Source organism: Nilaparvata lugens, chromosome 6 (assembly GCF_014356525.2).
Source record: "Nilaparvata lugens isolate BPH chromosome 6, ASM1435652v1, whole genome shotgun sequence".
Classification (NCBI taxonomy): Eukaryota; Metazoa; Arthropoda; class Insecta; order Hemiptera; family Delphacidae; genus Nilaparvata; species Nilaparvata lugens.
The window spans coordinates 39,411,426-39,424,989 of NC_052509.1; the positions used below are offsets into that span (position 1 = coordinate 39,411,426).

Genomic DNA, 13,564 nt, shown 5'->3' on the forward strand with positions numbered 1-13,564 from the left:
CCAGGCGTGCTGTATTTAATAACGAACACTAGCGACGCATGGAAATCCATAGATAGAGCACAAAGCTGCGGAGTAACACAACATTCATGTCAAGTCGTGTGATTGACTGATTGACAAACTGCGCCAGTTTTAATGGTTCACAATCGACCATTGATTGATTGATTTATGTTAGCAATCAGGCTAAGGCAAAGCGACGTACTTTATTAAGTAATCCAATAATATGGACTTGCAAGATCTAGTCACCATCTCCTTATAGAGATCGATTGGAGTTTCTGTACTGATAAGGTGGACGTCATGGCCAAAGTTTGAGAAGCCATAAATTTTGTGGTCGTTATAAACTCCCGCTACATAATTCGATCGGTTATAACGTGAAAAGGGGATAGAATTTGAGATTTACCATAAATACCTTTTATGGAATTGGTTTAGGCCTAACTACTTCAAAAACATGGGCATAATATTTATTCAAAATCCTCAGATCTAATGCAAGGGGTTGTAATATAACTTTCCTCTCCATTACATCAATATTTCCCAGAATTCAAAAATATCAATGAATTATGACAAATATATGGAAAACTGTCCAATGTTCTACAATAAAGTTTGAAACTCAACCCAAACTCTCAACACATTCATGTACGAGTAACTCAAAATTGAGTTCTAAATAAATATGAAAACAAGCTTGATCAAGATTCAATGGATGCTACTGTATTGTGTGGTCTAACTCATAAAACCAGTCAGTTCTGATACAACTTGTTTGAGCCGAATTGAAAATTGATCGATTTTTAAGTAAATTTCCAATTTTACTACGCAACCCATGCATTATAGCCTACTCAAGTACTCTTATCTGTGAGTACTCTACATTTATCTCTGTAAGTTTATTTACGTATTTTCACAAGAGAGGTGCATAACCTAAATTTAAAAACACGTTGAATTCAGTTCCACTTCCTCTAGATAAGGAGTAACGCCAAGGTAGTCTGTATCTAAAAGTGGAGAAACGTTGCATCATTTTAAAAATACATTTTTAAACTATTCAAATGCAGCTTCAGGCTTTTTGGTGATGGATATTAAGTCCAGGATGATGCCCACGTAAGAGTCCGATGTGCGTTGGTAACGAGACGAGGTTATCAAAAGCCAAGCGCTTGCAGGGTATCGAACCTACAACCGTCCTGATGGCAGAAGTTGATCATTCTATCCAAAATTTAAAATATTATCTTGAAATAGATGCTATTTCCATTGATAATGATCAAGAGATTGAAATGCTAAAGTTCTGAGATTTAAGGAACTTCGAAAATATTCATTAATGAGAATCGCTATTGCATCCCTAATAATACTACTCACTCTTTTGAAAGGTAGCTCGGGCAAATTTCAGCTACTTCAAGCATATTATCTCAAACACCAATCGTTTTTTGATCCCCCAATTACTGTACCTGCAACAAAAATGAGATCAGTTTGAAATCAGTTTTACTTATTTAAATGCTGCTATGATGAGGTCCACGTTATAATGGTAGTGGAGAAAAATAGGAGAGCAAACGTTGCCGATCCTCTTTCTTGTCAATGCCTTCTATAGACGGTAGCTGATACAGGTTCATTGATAAAACCTCTTAATTTGAAACATAAAACATTTGAGACATAAACAAGATGATATTTTATTTTTGCATTTAAACTTGAGAATGGCCAAAGTAGGCCGAAACTAGTTGTTTGAAATGTTTTAAATAAAAAGGGTACTACATGTTTTTATATTGTTTTTATTAGGTTTATTTATTTAATATCAACTGTTCATTTTCGTTTAAAATGTTAAATTATATTTTATCGAGCAAGACATTATACTTTTCAATAATTTCATAATGAGATATCATAATTGAGATGAAATATTTTCTAATTGATTATTAATTCCACGTTGTTAAAAGACGATCTGGCAACAGAGCATAGCGAGAAAGAGAGGCGCTATCCGCTTTGATGAATGATAGACAAGGATAACAATAGCATTGCTAAACAAACACTGCCATTATAACGTTGACCGCACTATAGGTATCTTAGGAAGACAGACGTTGGGACGCCGATGCTACTCCACAATCGAGTCATCATCATTGAGTCTTAAATCGGGCGGCTAATTCAAAACTCCAATCCTATATAAACAACTATATCTCTGGCAAACATGGACAGCCTAATTCCATCGAAAGACTTATTTCCACAAATTGGAGGCGATCAATAGCCAATTTAAAACAAACCTATCAAGAAGATTCAATTGAGGAAACTGAATCATGGTATCGAGTCCTGACTCTTGTTATCCTATCAATTTTAGTTCCGTGTTTAACATCCTAGTAAACAAAATTTTTTCCAATTTGAACTGCTGTTTTTTAGCATAATTTTTATTATAGTATCCTCAGTAATAACAATTGCTCGAATAATACTCTATTTGTTACAACTTATTCATCAACAAAATATTAACATTTATTATGAGAGAGCTTCCGCAAACATGTTGACTCTGTTCATTTCTCCAATAAAATCGATAGGCCTACCCCATCAATTCCTTCAATGTCCTTCAATGAATTGAATTTAAAACCTGATCAAGTCCTCTCATAAAATAATATCAATTTATTTTATATTCTTGTACGGCTGTATTTCATTGATTTTATTTTAATAGCAGCTAGTGTAAGTCAACTCCAACACTCCACAATTCACTCTAAATTAAACCTGCATTATATACTTCTTACGAGCAGTTGTACAGTTATTATTCCCTTCGGCAATAATGTTTTCCCGATAAATATTCATAGTTAAACCTCTCCGGCTCCAACTTTATTAGCTCTGTAAAAAGCTGGTAGTACTATACACTCGGATTGCACTACTCTCGTTATTTATGTTGTTCTTCAATATAAAACGAGCAGATTGCTAAGTTCAAGTTGAGCATCAATTCTATCTATTGCAGTCGTGTAGGCTTGTCGTATTGAATCAATAGAAATGGATAGGGGGAGATGACCACATTTTGCATTCCCAACTCATACGAGTTTTCATTTGCCCAGAGTCACTGCAATAGGAGCAATATTCAAGTTGTATTTACTGATGGTTCAATATAATACTATCCATTTGATCACATTTACATGCAATTCAATCAAAACTAACTTCATTCATCCTTACATACATTTACAATAATTCTTGAAATTTATGAGCAGAAAATTAACACCACCAGCATCAAAGGAAAAATCACTACAATAATTCATACATTCATTCTAATCTGAAATAACATGAGACAAATTCACGGGTCTTTGAAACCTGGAGTTCAATCAATACATGTTTTCGTTATAATGATGGAAAAACAAGACAAATAGACAATAAGTATGTCAGGGATAGGCCTAAATTAGTAAATGGAGAGAGGAAAATGGAAAACACCTGAGACGTAATCTAATTATAGAGATTAATTGAAACTCTTCCATGTGCTAGAATGACACTGCCGTGCTTTCATATTCATTAGATAATGATGATGCATCAATAATATTCCTGATGCGTTTGATTATGCAACATTCATCAAGAATCAATGATCCTATGTCTTTCAAGTCAGAAGCTCGAGCCTATCTTCAAGTATATTGATAAATCACTTTGAAGGACGTGCGAAGCAGAGAAGTACATAACATATAAGAAAAAATAATGGAAAGCAAGAAGGGCAGCTGTGATTCTGCCAAAGTCGAACGGTAAGAAATGGATTAAGGAGAGAAAAGTGTTTGGAGATGAAAGAAAACAAGATAGTGCACGTACTCAGTTATAGATCTACTGTTTCTTTCACATTATGAGAGGAGAGGGGGTTTGGAGGTATCGATATAATAATGAAGAAAGGGGGGGGGAAAGAAAGGGTACAGTAGAATGAGGATAGGGGGGAGGAGAAGAGTGAGAAACATGGATTTTGCGTGGGAAGTTGACGAGAAACATTGCGTTGCTTTGCGTTGGTCCTTTTTGCATGAGGTCTTCACCAAATGCCCAGCACGTTGTACGCAGTGTCTGCACGTAGGCTATATTTCCTTTTCAGTCTCAATGTAAAAACCGCGTCAAAATTCAATTTTCCCGCCGTGTGTTGTGATTTATCGAAGCAAAATGTAATTATTTTCGTCCATCATTCACTGGAGCGAATTGATAAACCCCCTCCCATCACCATCCCATCTAAATTAGCATACCCACTCGCAAGTATATCTTCCCTGAGGCACCCCAATATGTATATTATCATATTATCAGGGTCTCCGAAACCGTATAACTTTTAGCCGGTAGCTATTCCATCTATATTAACTTCTTAATCGTTCTTCAATGTACTCATGATATATCTATATATCCGTTCTAAATATTTTAGTATTCTCATAACTTTATATTATATCTCCGTCTGTCGTGGATGGCCATAAAACTATTCTTGAGATTACCGTAAATTCTTCCAAATGAAAACCGCAGCGAAATTTACATAGTTAGTGGCATTTGATAACCTGTTATAAATAGCAGTTTACGAATACATCTGCTTTTGTCGCTCAGATCCTTTAAACAAGTTTCGAACACTACTTCTTCCCCACTAAATAATTTCACTACTTAATTTCTCTAATTTGAATTTATCTTTCATGCAACTCATTGTAACAATGAAACGCATACTATACTGTTAAGAATACATTTAGAAATTCTTGCCGATGGGGGGGGGGGTTGCTGAAAGTCATATTTTGTCGGGGTCGCATGAAATGATTGAAGGAAACAATAGGAAGAGACCTTCAACATATTTCGGAATCGAATAGAAAATTCAGTTGAGAAATTCAGAAGACTTTAACCAAAAGTATTAATACAAAAATTCGGCGTAGGTTAAAAAGTTAGAAAATCTGTTTCTCTGTTCAACTGTAGAGTATCTAGAACAGAAAAAGACCCGATCTGAATTAACACGGTAAAACAGCAAGGATTATAATACCTATTCCAAATAATTGCAGCTGAATCATTCCGTGTATAATCTGCGGTTGATGTTGTTCGCCTCTAATTGGTTAACGTGCCGTAAAAAATTTCCAACATTCAATCATAATTTCTACATCGGCCACAATGGTGCTCTTTGATATATCGCGGCGGTCACCAGCCAACATCTGTTGCTACAACGCTGTAGACCGCAACATTCTGCGAGTTCTGTTCTGCTGCCCAGAGCTAACACAATGAACAACAAAGATGGTAAGAGGAGTAGAAGGTGAAGGAGGGAGGTGGGTAGAGGATTTGAGAATATGTTGAGGAGGGGAAGCGTTAATGTTTATTTTGCATGGAACCGCAAGATATGGAAGAGATAGCCCTGTAGTGGTTCCACACTACACGGCAAGATGTTGGAGAGTCCCTCTTTCGGGTACCATAAATACAGTACGAAAATGAGTTGACTTCTTCATTCAATACCTATTTTTGTTATATCAATGGTGTTTTGGTAACAGATGATTGTGATATTTCGGAGTACATGAATTGATGACAATATTTTTTTTATTAAGTTTTTTATTGTATTATTGCTACTCTAGAGATACGTTCACACCAGAGTTTTCAACATTGGTAATTTGTTGCCAATTCCTTAAAGAAGACAGCAATATTAAACTTGTTCCTTACAGAAAAAATCAACAACTTTTTTGAAGAAAACTGATCAACATTCTGTTGACAACTCTAGTGTAAACGTGGCTCAAATGAGTACTTACAATATTAGTATGAGAAGCCTATCCATATTTTATACATGAATGTTATGGGTCATACACTACTCCTTCAAGCTATAAAATATTTTATTTTTCAATAATTTATCCACTTCTCTCACAATCTTCTTTTCTATGACTCTCTCTTTCTTCCTGTATGTATTCAAAGGAAGATACTTCCATTGAAAATATAAAAGTGATAAAATTGATGAAAATTTGAGTCACAAATTGATACAAAAAAGTGATTGATTATAATTGACGGAGCGAAGTGAGGTCTAAGATTCAAGTCGACGGTTTGGCATTTCTCTTAATGTTTAAATGTTTGAATGTTTAAATGCTTATATGTTTATATGTTTTTTATGTTGCGCGCATTTACGGCGAAACGCGGTAATAGATTTTCATGAAATTTGACAGGTATGTTCCTTTTTAAATTGCGCGTCGACGTATATACAAGGTTTTTGGAAATTATGCATTTCAAGGATAATATAAAAGGGAAAAGGAGCATACGCCAATATTTCCGGAAAAATCAGACTATAGAATTATTCATCATAAATCAGCTGTCTAGTGGACTATAATACTACCCGTTCAAAAACATCGAACATCTTGAAAATTGTATCTTTCCATCAACGTTGTAGACAGTTGCAGCCAGACCTGATAACAGCGCTCACACTCACATTCCAGGACGACACGTCACGGTACGATATAGGACAGAAAGCTCTATGTTTATTTAGGATTTTTTCTAGACATTTTTAATTGATAAATTATTTATTAATTTTTGAGAAAACATAACAACAGGTCAATGTAACTCACTGAGCGCGAGGTCTACTGTTCACAGAACTACTAGTATATAAATTAAGTAATTTTCGCTCTCAATGGAGAAAATGGTTGACCCAGCGGTTGTTCTAATATCAAATCACTCATACCAAATAAAACTCTCTAACGTTTTTCTAGTTTAAAGAGTGACAGCATTAGTTTACCAGAATCACCTTACAGTAGTCTCCACTGTCATTTATGAAATTCTAATCACTTCCAAATTACAATTCACGTTTCCCATCAAGTTGGCTGAGAAGTGTTGTAAAATATTTTTAGAAAAAATAGCATCGCTCATTATTGTGCTGTCTTGAAGAGAGAAGTTTATTTAACATTCCAACCATGTCCTGATGGAGTTACTTATCTGATAGAATCTCACAGTTGGCCCGCATTGAAATAGGGTACCCGGGTCTTTAGCTTCGGACAAAATCATTGGCACACCGCTTTTAGGCATGCATAAATCTCCTAAATAATCTCCTTAACGCAACCAACAACCCAATCGAAAGTTATTAAAAACCGATTCACAAGCGAACCTAATAAAATATCAATTTTACAGTCAAACTCCGATTGCTGTCCAGGCGCGCGGTATCAAATAAAATAAAAAGACTGAGATTCTGCAAGAAAAAGAGTTGACTTCGTATTTAATTGGCTCGCTTCTAGCATCTTAATTAGAATAAATTATTGCAAAACTATATAGCAGACATCGGAATCCTCATCCAACGATTCTCGCCTTCGTAGGATTTGGAGAAAAAACATAAAATCGGTAATTAGTTGTTTTACTGGAAAAGAAAAAGTAACAGGAGGCGTCATGGTTCGAATCTGTTTCCTAATTATCCCCTACAACTGAGGGATTACAATGAAAGTGACGAATGAATGATATTCAGCTATACATTATAGGTCAGTGGTTTGTTGGAAATAGATGCACTATCAACAATGATGCCTAAGAATTCACCAGTTGAAATGATATTTTATGAAAAATATTACACATTTACATAGATAATTTGAATGCCTAGAGAAAAAATTCAGATGTAATGGAAATGTTGAACACTTCTCTATTATGTTTCTCTGAAGTAGGAACTTCTCTATTTATGGAAGTCCATCAATCATATCTAGGAGAATGAAAAATATTTTCGAGGATATTAAAAAATAATAGAATCAAACTGCTTTTCCTACAGGAATTTTTTTCTCTGATACAAAAATATTTGGATGCAATTTCAATATTTGTACAATTCAAGTGACTAAATCTATAATTAGTAAACGTTTTTGGCGAATGCCTGTTTTCCTCCCTTGTCGTATTTGTTTGCATTATTTTAACACAAAAAAATGTATATTTATGTATATAATGTATAAAATTTATATTAATCTATAAGATTGATTAATGTATAGTCTATACCTTCCAACAGAAGTAATGACAGTAGAAAACATACAAGATTACTAGACACGTTTATCATTTGTGAAGCGATAATTCAAGGAGTTATTCATCAGAATAACATCGGATGTTATTCATTGATTGTCAGTCTCTATGATGACAAAAGAGCTGCAATCAAAAGTGACATTGTATTGTTTATCATCAAGTTGTGCAATAGGGGTTTCACTTTTTTCAGATTGCACTCAAATCACAGATCCGAGCATCAATAATAATCATTGCAATCTTCTTGAGAGACAGAACTACCCACTAGTGTCACGAAATAAAGAACAAACACATTAAAATATTTATTGAAATCATCAATCCAGACCAGAAGGGATGAATGTATACAAGCCTAATTAATATTTTTCACCAAATCAATTATTTTTCTCAAAATGTGGAAAAATTTAATTTCAATACTCATCGTTTATGATCGATCTCCTTATCTTATGTCACCTCCATTTGAATTTACAGTTTGAATTTACGTTTTTTCCTATAGTCATCTCAATAGTGAAGCACCTAATTTCTTTTTAATTTTCAATATTGATCTATCGATGAAACGGTCTTATCATTTTTCGAGTCAAGATTTCTAAGAGAGATGCTCGTTGTAGCTCACAGCCTTCAGGATTTGCTGGCAATACCCCAGCTTTTGCCTATTATGGTTACGTTGAGCAAAATATATTATTTATTTCATGTTGATATTCGAATGAAGTATTATAATGTTTTTTTTTTGTTTTCAAAATTCTACAGTATTATGACGAATGAAACATTTAATTGACAATCTCAATATACAAGGATCTTGGGCTGGACAATACAAAAATTTTCTTGTGATATCAATATCATAACAAGTGGAGTACAATCGATGTCTCCATATACAGGTTCACTTAAAGAGGGGTGCACTCCAATACACTTCAACTTGTTACGTTATTTTCACATCACTGATCAATATTTTTTGGTTTTTATCCTAGTTACGTGGATATTTTGCTGATACAGTATCCCAATTTCTTACTGGGCTTACTATGCTTGTAATCTGTGAATTGATTCCATGCTAGACTGTTTAATAGAATACTGGAACAGGTATCACATTTGGGATATGATATTACATACAAGAACGATCAGAACTTGAATAAAAATTAACAGATTCCAGTACATATGCGGAACTATTAACAGAGCTCTGAAAAATAAAGCCCGAAAAGAGACGATGCTCAAATTTTGTAAAGTAATGGCCGTCCCTACACTTCTGTATGGCTCTGAAACCTGGGTACCAAAGGAAAGGGAGCGGGGCAGGTTACAGGCGGCCGAAATGAGGTTTTTGAGGTCAGTGAAGGGATGCACCAGAGAGGTCAGTATTTATAATATTGATATACGTAGAGAGCTCAATGTGTTCTCTATACCTCAACGAGATGACGAGAATCGACAACAGTGGAGAAAGCATGTTCAGAGAATGGAAAACGGAAGAATCCCCAAAACTGTCATTGCTCACAAGCCAGAAGGGTGGAGAAGTATAGGAAGACCAAGAAAAAGGTGGGAGAATGTTTGAAGGCGGAACAGGTATTAATGCCTACTCCTGTAAGAAGACGACGACGACTGTTCAATATACATCCAACTATATGCTCCAATGATTCATTCTAAAATTTCTTGGTTGAGAAGTTCGAGGACCCTTGAGGGTAGTGAAGTTCCTCACTGTATAAGCAAGGAGAACAACTGCTATAATATAAATAAAACAGATCATACGACGTAATGACAGTGGTGTGGGAGTAATTCGCTGTCATAAAAAGCGTAGCCATAGTCCAATTGCCAAGAGGACTTCCCGGATGTCATCAGTAATGAATTCTCCAGTAAATCAAAAGTACGTTTGAAGAGCTCAAGCATTACACGTTTCATGAGTTTTCCAATGCCATTCCGCCAGTCGATCAGAAACGACACAGTAATCTCTCAACAACATAAACATTATTTACTGCTCACCTGAGATTTATCGCTTGAAAATGGCGGCTTAGCCCATTGTCATTGCCATTGTAGGCCGCTGCACTCAGATTGTCGCACAACAAATCACATTATTGCACTTTTCTCTACACGTCACTTCTTCATGGCAATGGCTGATTCAGCAAGTGCGTGGATAATTCTTAAAAATACACTCAATTAAGTTGATATAAATCATAGTTCCAGCTGACAAAAGAAGCCAGCTGCATTCCGCCCTATCAACAACTCTATATTAGAGTTCTTTAGACAGTATATTATCTGTCACTACTATATCTGTTAATACTCTCAAGTATTTTCATTCACAAACTACGTGGAAATGCAGTTATTTTGCAGCTACTCAGTCTATCAATGAATCCATTGGGAAATTGTCAATGAAATCTTGATGATAACTCAGTATTAGCTTTTGATGTGAGTGGCAAAGTGACAGCTGTCTATTTTAATGTAACTTCTATCTTTGAAACACTGTTTCCTAGCTCATCTATATTCTATATTCTATATTCTGGCTGGACGGATATGGCGAGCGAAGCGAGCCTGACGGCTAGTATTGTACATGAAGAAGTTGTGGAAGGAGGGGATGAGAGCATTTGTAATGAATATTTGAGATAAGGAGTTAATAGAAGAGAGAGATTATTGGGATTATGGAGTGAGAGATTATGGGAAATTCAGGTTATACCACGATAATTTAATTATATTTATAGAGAATTCAAAACAATCAACCATCATGAAAAGCTCTGAACTTAGAATGAAACTCTGGTTTTAAGAAAAACTGGTTTAATAAGACCCCTTTGGAAAGGTGGGGTTTATTGTACCAACAAATGTTTTCTTTTTCAAAATGATCGATTATTTTCATATTTAGAATATGATTATCATAAACTATAGTCTGTGGCCGTAGTCGAGTGGATCAGATACTGGTTTCATGATTCAGAGGCCCGTGTTCAAATCCCGGCACGGGCAAGATATTTATCTAAATACATTTGAATTGCATGTAAGGATGGTTTCTAAAGTTTCAGAAGATCGTTGAAGGCGTTCAACTAACAAGAAACTCAGGTTATTGGTATTAGGTTTTCAATGAATATAAATTGAATTGGAAAGCTCTGAGTGAGGTCTTAACTCATAAGTTGGTTACATATCCAGTAAAACTGTTGTTAATCACTGTACTCCAACAAAGGTTTTAGAATAAAACTAAAACTAACAGTAGAGATTGTTTACTGTATTAAGAGCCAGTAGCTTCGGTGCTTTGGACATGTGATGCGCAATGAAAAGTACAGATTCCTGCAATTGATCATGGAGGGCAAGATTGAAGGAAGACGCCGGCCTGGAAGAATGAAAATATTCTGGTTGAAGAACCTGAGAGAATGGTTCAACATTGACTCAATATCCCTGTTCCAAGCTGAGGTCAGTAGAATCCAGATTGCATTGATAATCGCCAATCTCCGTCGCAGAGCTGGCTTAAAGAAGAAGAAGAAGAAGAAGAGAAGAAGAAGAAGAAGAAGAAGAAGAAGAAGAAGAAGAAGAAGAAGAAGAAGAAGAAGAAGAAGAAGAAGAAGAAGAGAAGAAGAAGAAGAAGAAGAAGAAGAAGAAGAAGAAGAAGAAGAAGAAGAAGAAGAAGAAGAAGAAGAAGAGAAGAAGAAGAAGAAGAAGAAGAAGAAGAAGAAGAAAAAAAAACAAACAAGTATTTCACGCATATTCAAAACTAAGTGATAGTATGAAAACGAAAGTTGATATAATCATACATAAATGGACAAGAATCAAAGGAGTAAGAATCGATTGTAACTGGGCAGAATCGAGAAAGGATTATGAAATTCGACAGAAACACAACACACGCGATTCTAGTTCTGGCGATAATACTACCACACGAATCAAATGTTAATAGAAACGGAATTTCAAGATATTATTTGAGATTTTGCGGTTTCGTTTTCCTGAATATATCAGCATTGCATGGAAGCCCCACAAAAATTCAAATATCCCATTTCCTAGTTGCAATTCTGTAGTTTGATGACAAAATGTAAAGAGGCGCGTTTGGGTGGCTGAGATCAAATGAGGAGATCACTTCTATTATACCTCAAATAAATATTCTCGAACTATTCATTGAATCCAAGAAATATAGAAATATCAAACCTCGTAGAAATATCACACTTGGTGATGCAAGATAGACAAGTGCTCAATATGAGGAGTAATAAGGACACTGACGGCTGATGGCTGTTGGGGTAAGTGTATCAAAAATACTAACATCAAAAGCTAATCTCCTTCAAGACATACTGGCAACAGGACAGCCCGAGTTCAAAGCCGAGAAAATTCGAGAGACAATACTATGTTATTTTAGTTATTAATTGCATGCGTTATTGCACGCAATCAATAGTTCATCTAATAGTGCATAAAAATTGCATTCAATGAGGCATGCAATTAATAGTCTACACAGCTGCTGATTTTTTACCAAGTTACATTGAGATATTGAATTGCGTCATGGCATGCATTTTATAATCCACTCGAGAGCTGATTTATGATGAATAATTATTCCATAGTCTGATTTTTACTCTAATATTGGTGTATGAAGGAGGCTCATTTTTCCTTTTATATTATCCTTGAAATGCAAAATTTCCAAAAACCTTGTATATACGTCGACGCGCAATTTAAAAAGGAACATATCTGTCAAATTTCATGAAAATCAATTACCGCGTTTCGCCGTAAATGCGCAACATAATAAACATTCAAACATTAAGAGAAATGCCAAACCGTCGACTTGGATCTTAGACCTCACTTGGCTCGGTCAATAAGGTAAGGACACTGATCTCCCAGATGACTTTTTCCTTCAGCTGTGGATGTGAGAAGTGGAGAAGAGAAGTATTGTGTTACATTCTAAAGCTTTCTCGATATCAAACTAGTAGTGGAGCCGACACTGGGCTCATATGTCACACTTGCAATCCTAAATCCAAATCTCATCAGCTTTGTTTTCAACAGCTTCTCGATTTCATTCAGTATCATAACACTTGAAAGAAAAATAGAGTTGTTAACATGATGGTGAACGATCGTTGTCATTTTGGATCACTAATACCAAAAAAGAATATTATCAATTTGACATGTTAAAAATTCTATGTTGTTTTGAAGTTGAAAGACATTCTCATTCAAGTGTCTTTTAAATCTGAAATATAGCTGGATCACGATTATGACAACGTAAAAAATCACCTTTCAAGCACCAAAAAGAGTCGGTCAACCAACTTATCAAAAATGCAAGCTTGAAAAAAATGAACAATATACCGGTGGCTCCATTCATATAAATTATGTTTAAAATAATACTAAAAAACGAACTCACGCTCAGCCTTGATATATATAGTTTCTTCACTAGCTATAATCTATTCCGATACAAACAATACCTATATCAATTACAATTTACAATTTCTCTGCTATCGCCAATGACAGCCGAAATTTTCATTGACCATTTTTCTAACTCCGCACGCGAATGCGCGAACAATTTGAAGCGTGTGTGGCAGAAAAAACCAAGAAGATAAAGGGAAGATTAGTGCAGAGTCGTGATAGAGCAATTAAGATTAACATCCTTTTGTTTACTGATCTGCTTTATTCGTTTTCATCGAAGTTCAACCAGATAGTTACGGTTATATAGTTATTGTTATAGGCGGAGCACGAGAAAATGATGTAAAATATTCGCTCTCCACTATTTTACTTGGTGGTATAGATCAGATTCTTGTTCTTG

General features: G+C 35.2%; 1 long non-coding RNA gene across 1 annotated transcript in view; it reads right to left on the reverse strand.

Annotated features, from left to right (window-relative positions):
• The window catches only part of LOC120351914, a 154,081-nt gene that overhangs the window by 24,631 nt on the left and 115,886 nt on the right, over positions 1-13,564 (reverse strand). Inside the window, exon 4 of the long non-coding RNA XR_005571628.1 lies at positions 1,336-1,424. This is a non-coding gene — a long non-coding RNA (uncharacterized LOC120351914). The remainder of the gene's footprint in view (positions 1-1,335; positions 1,425-13,564) is intronic.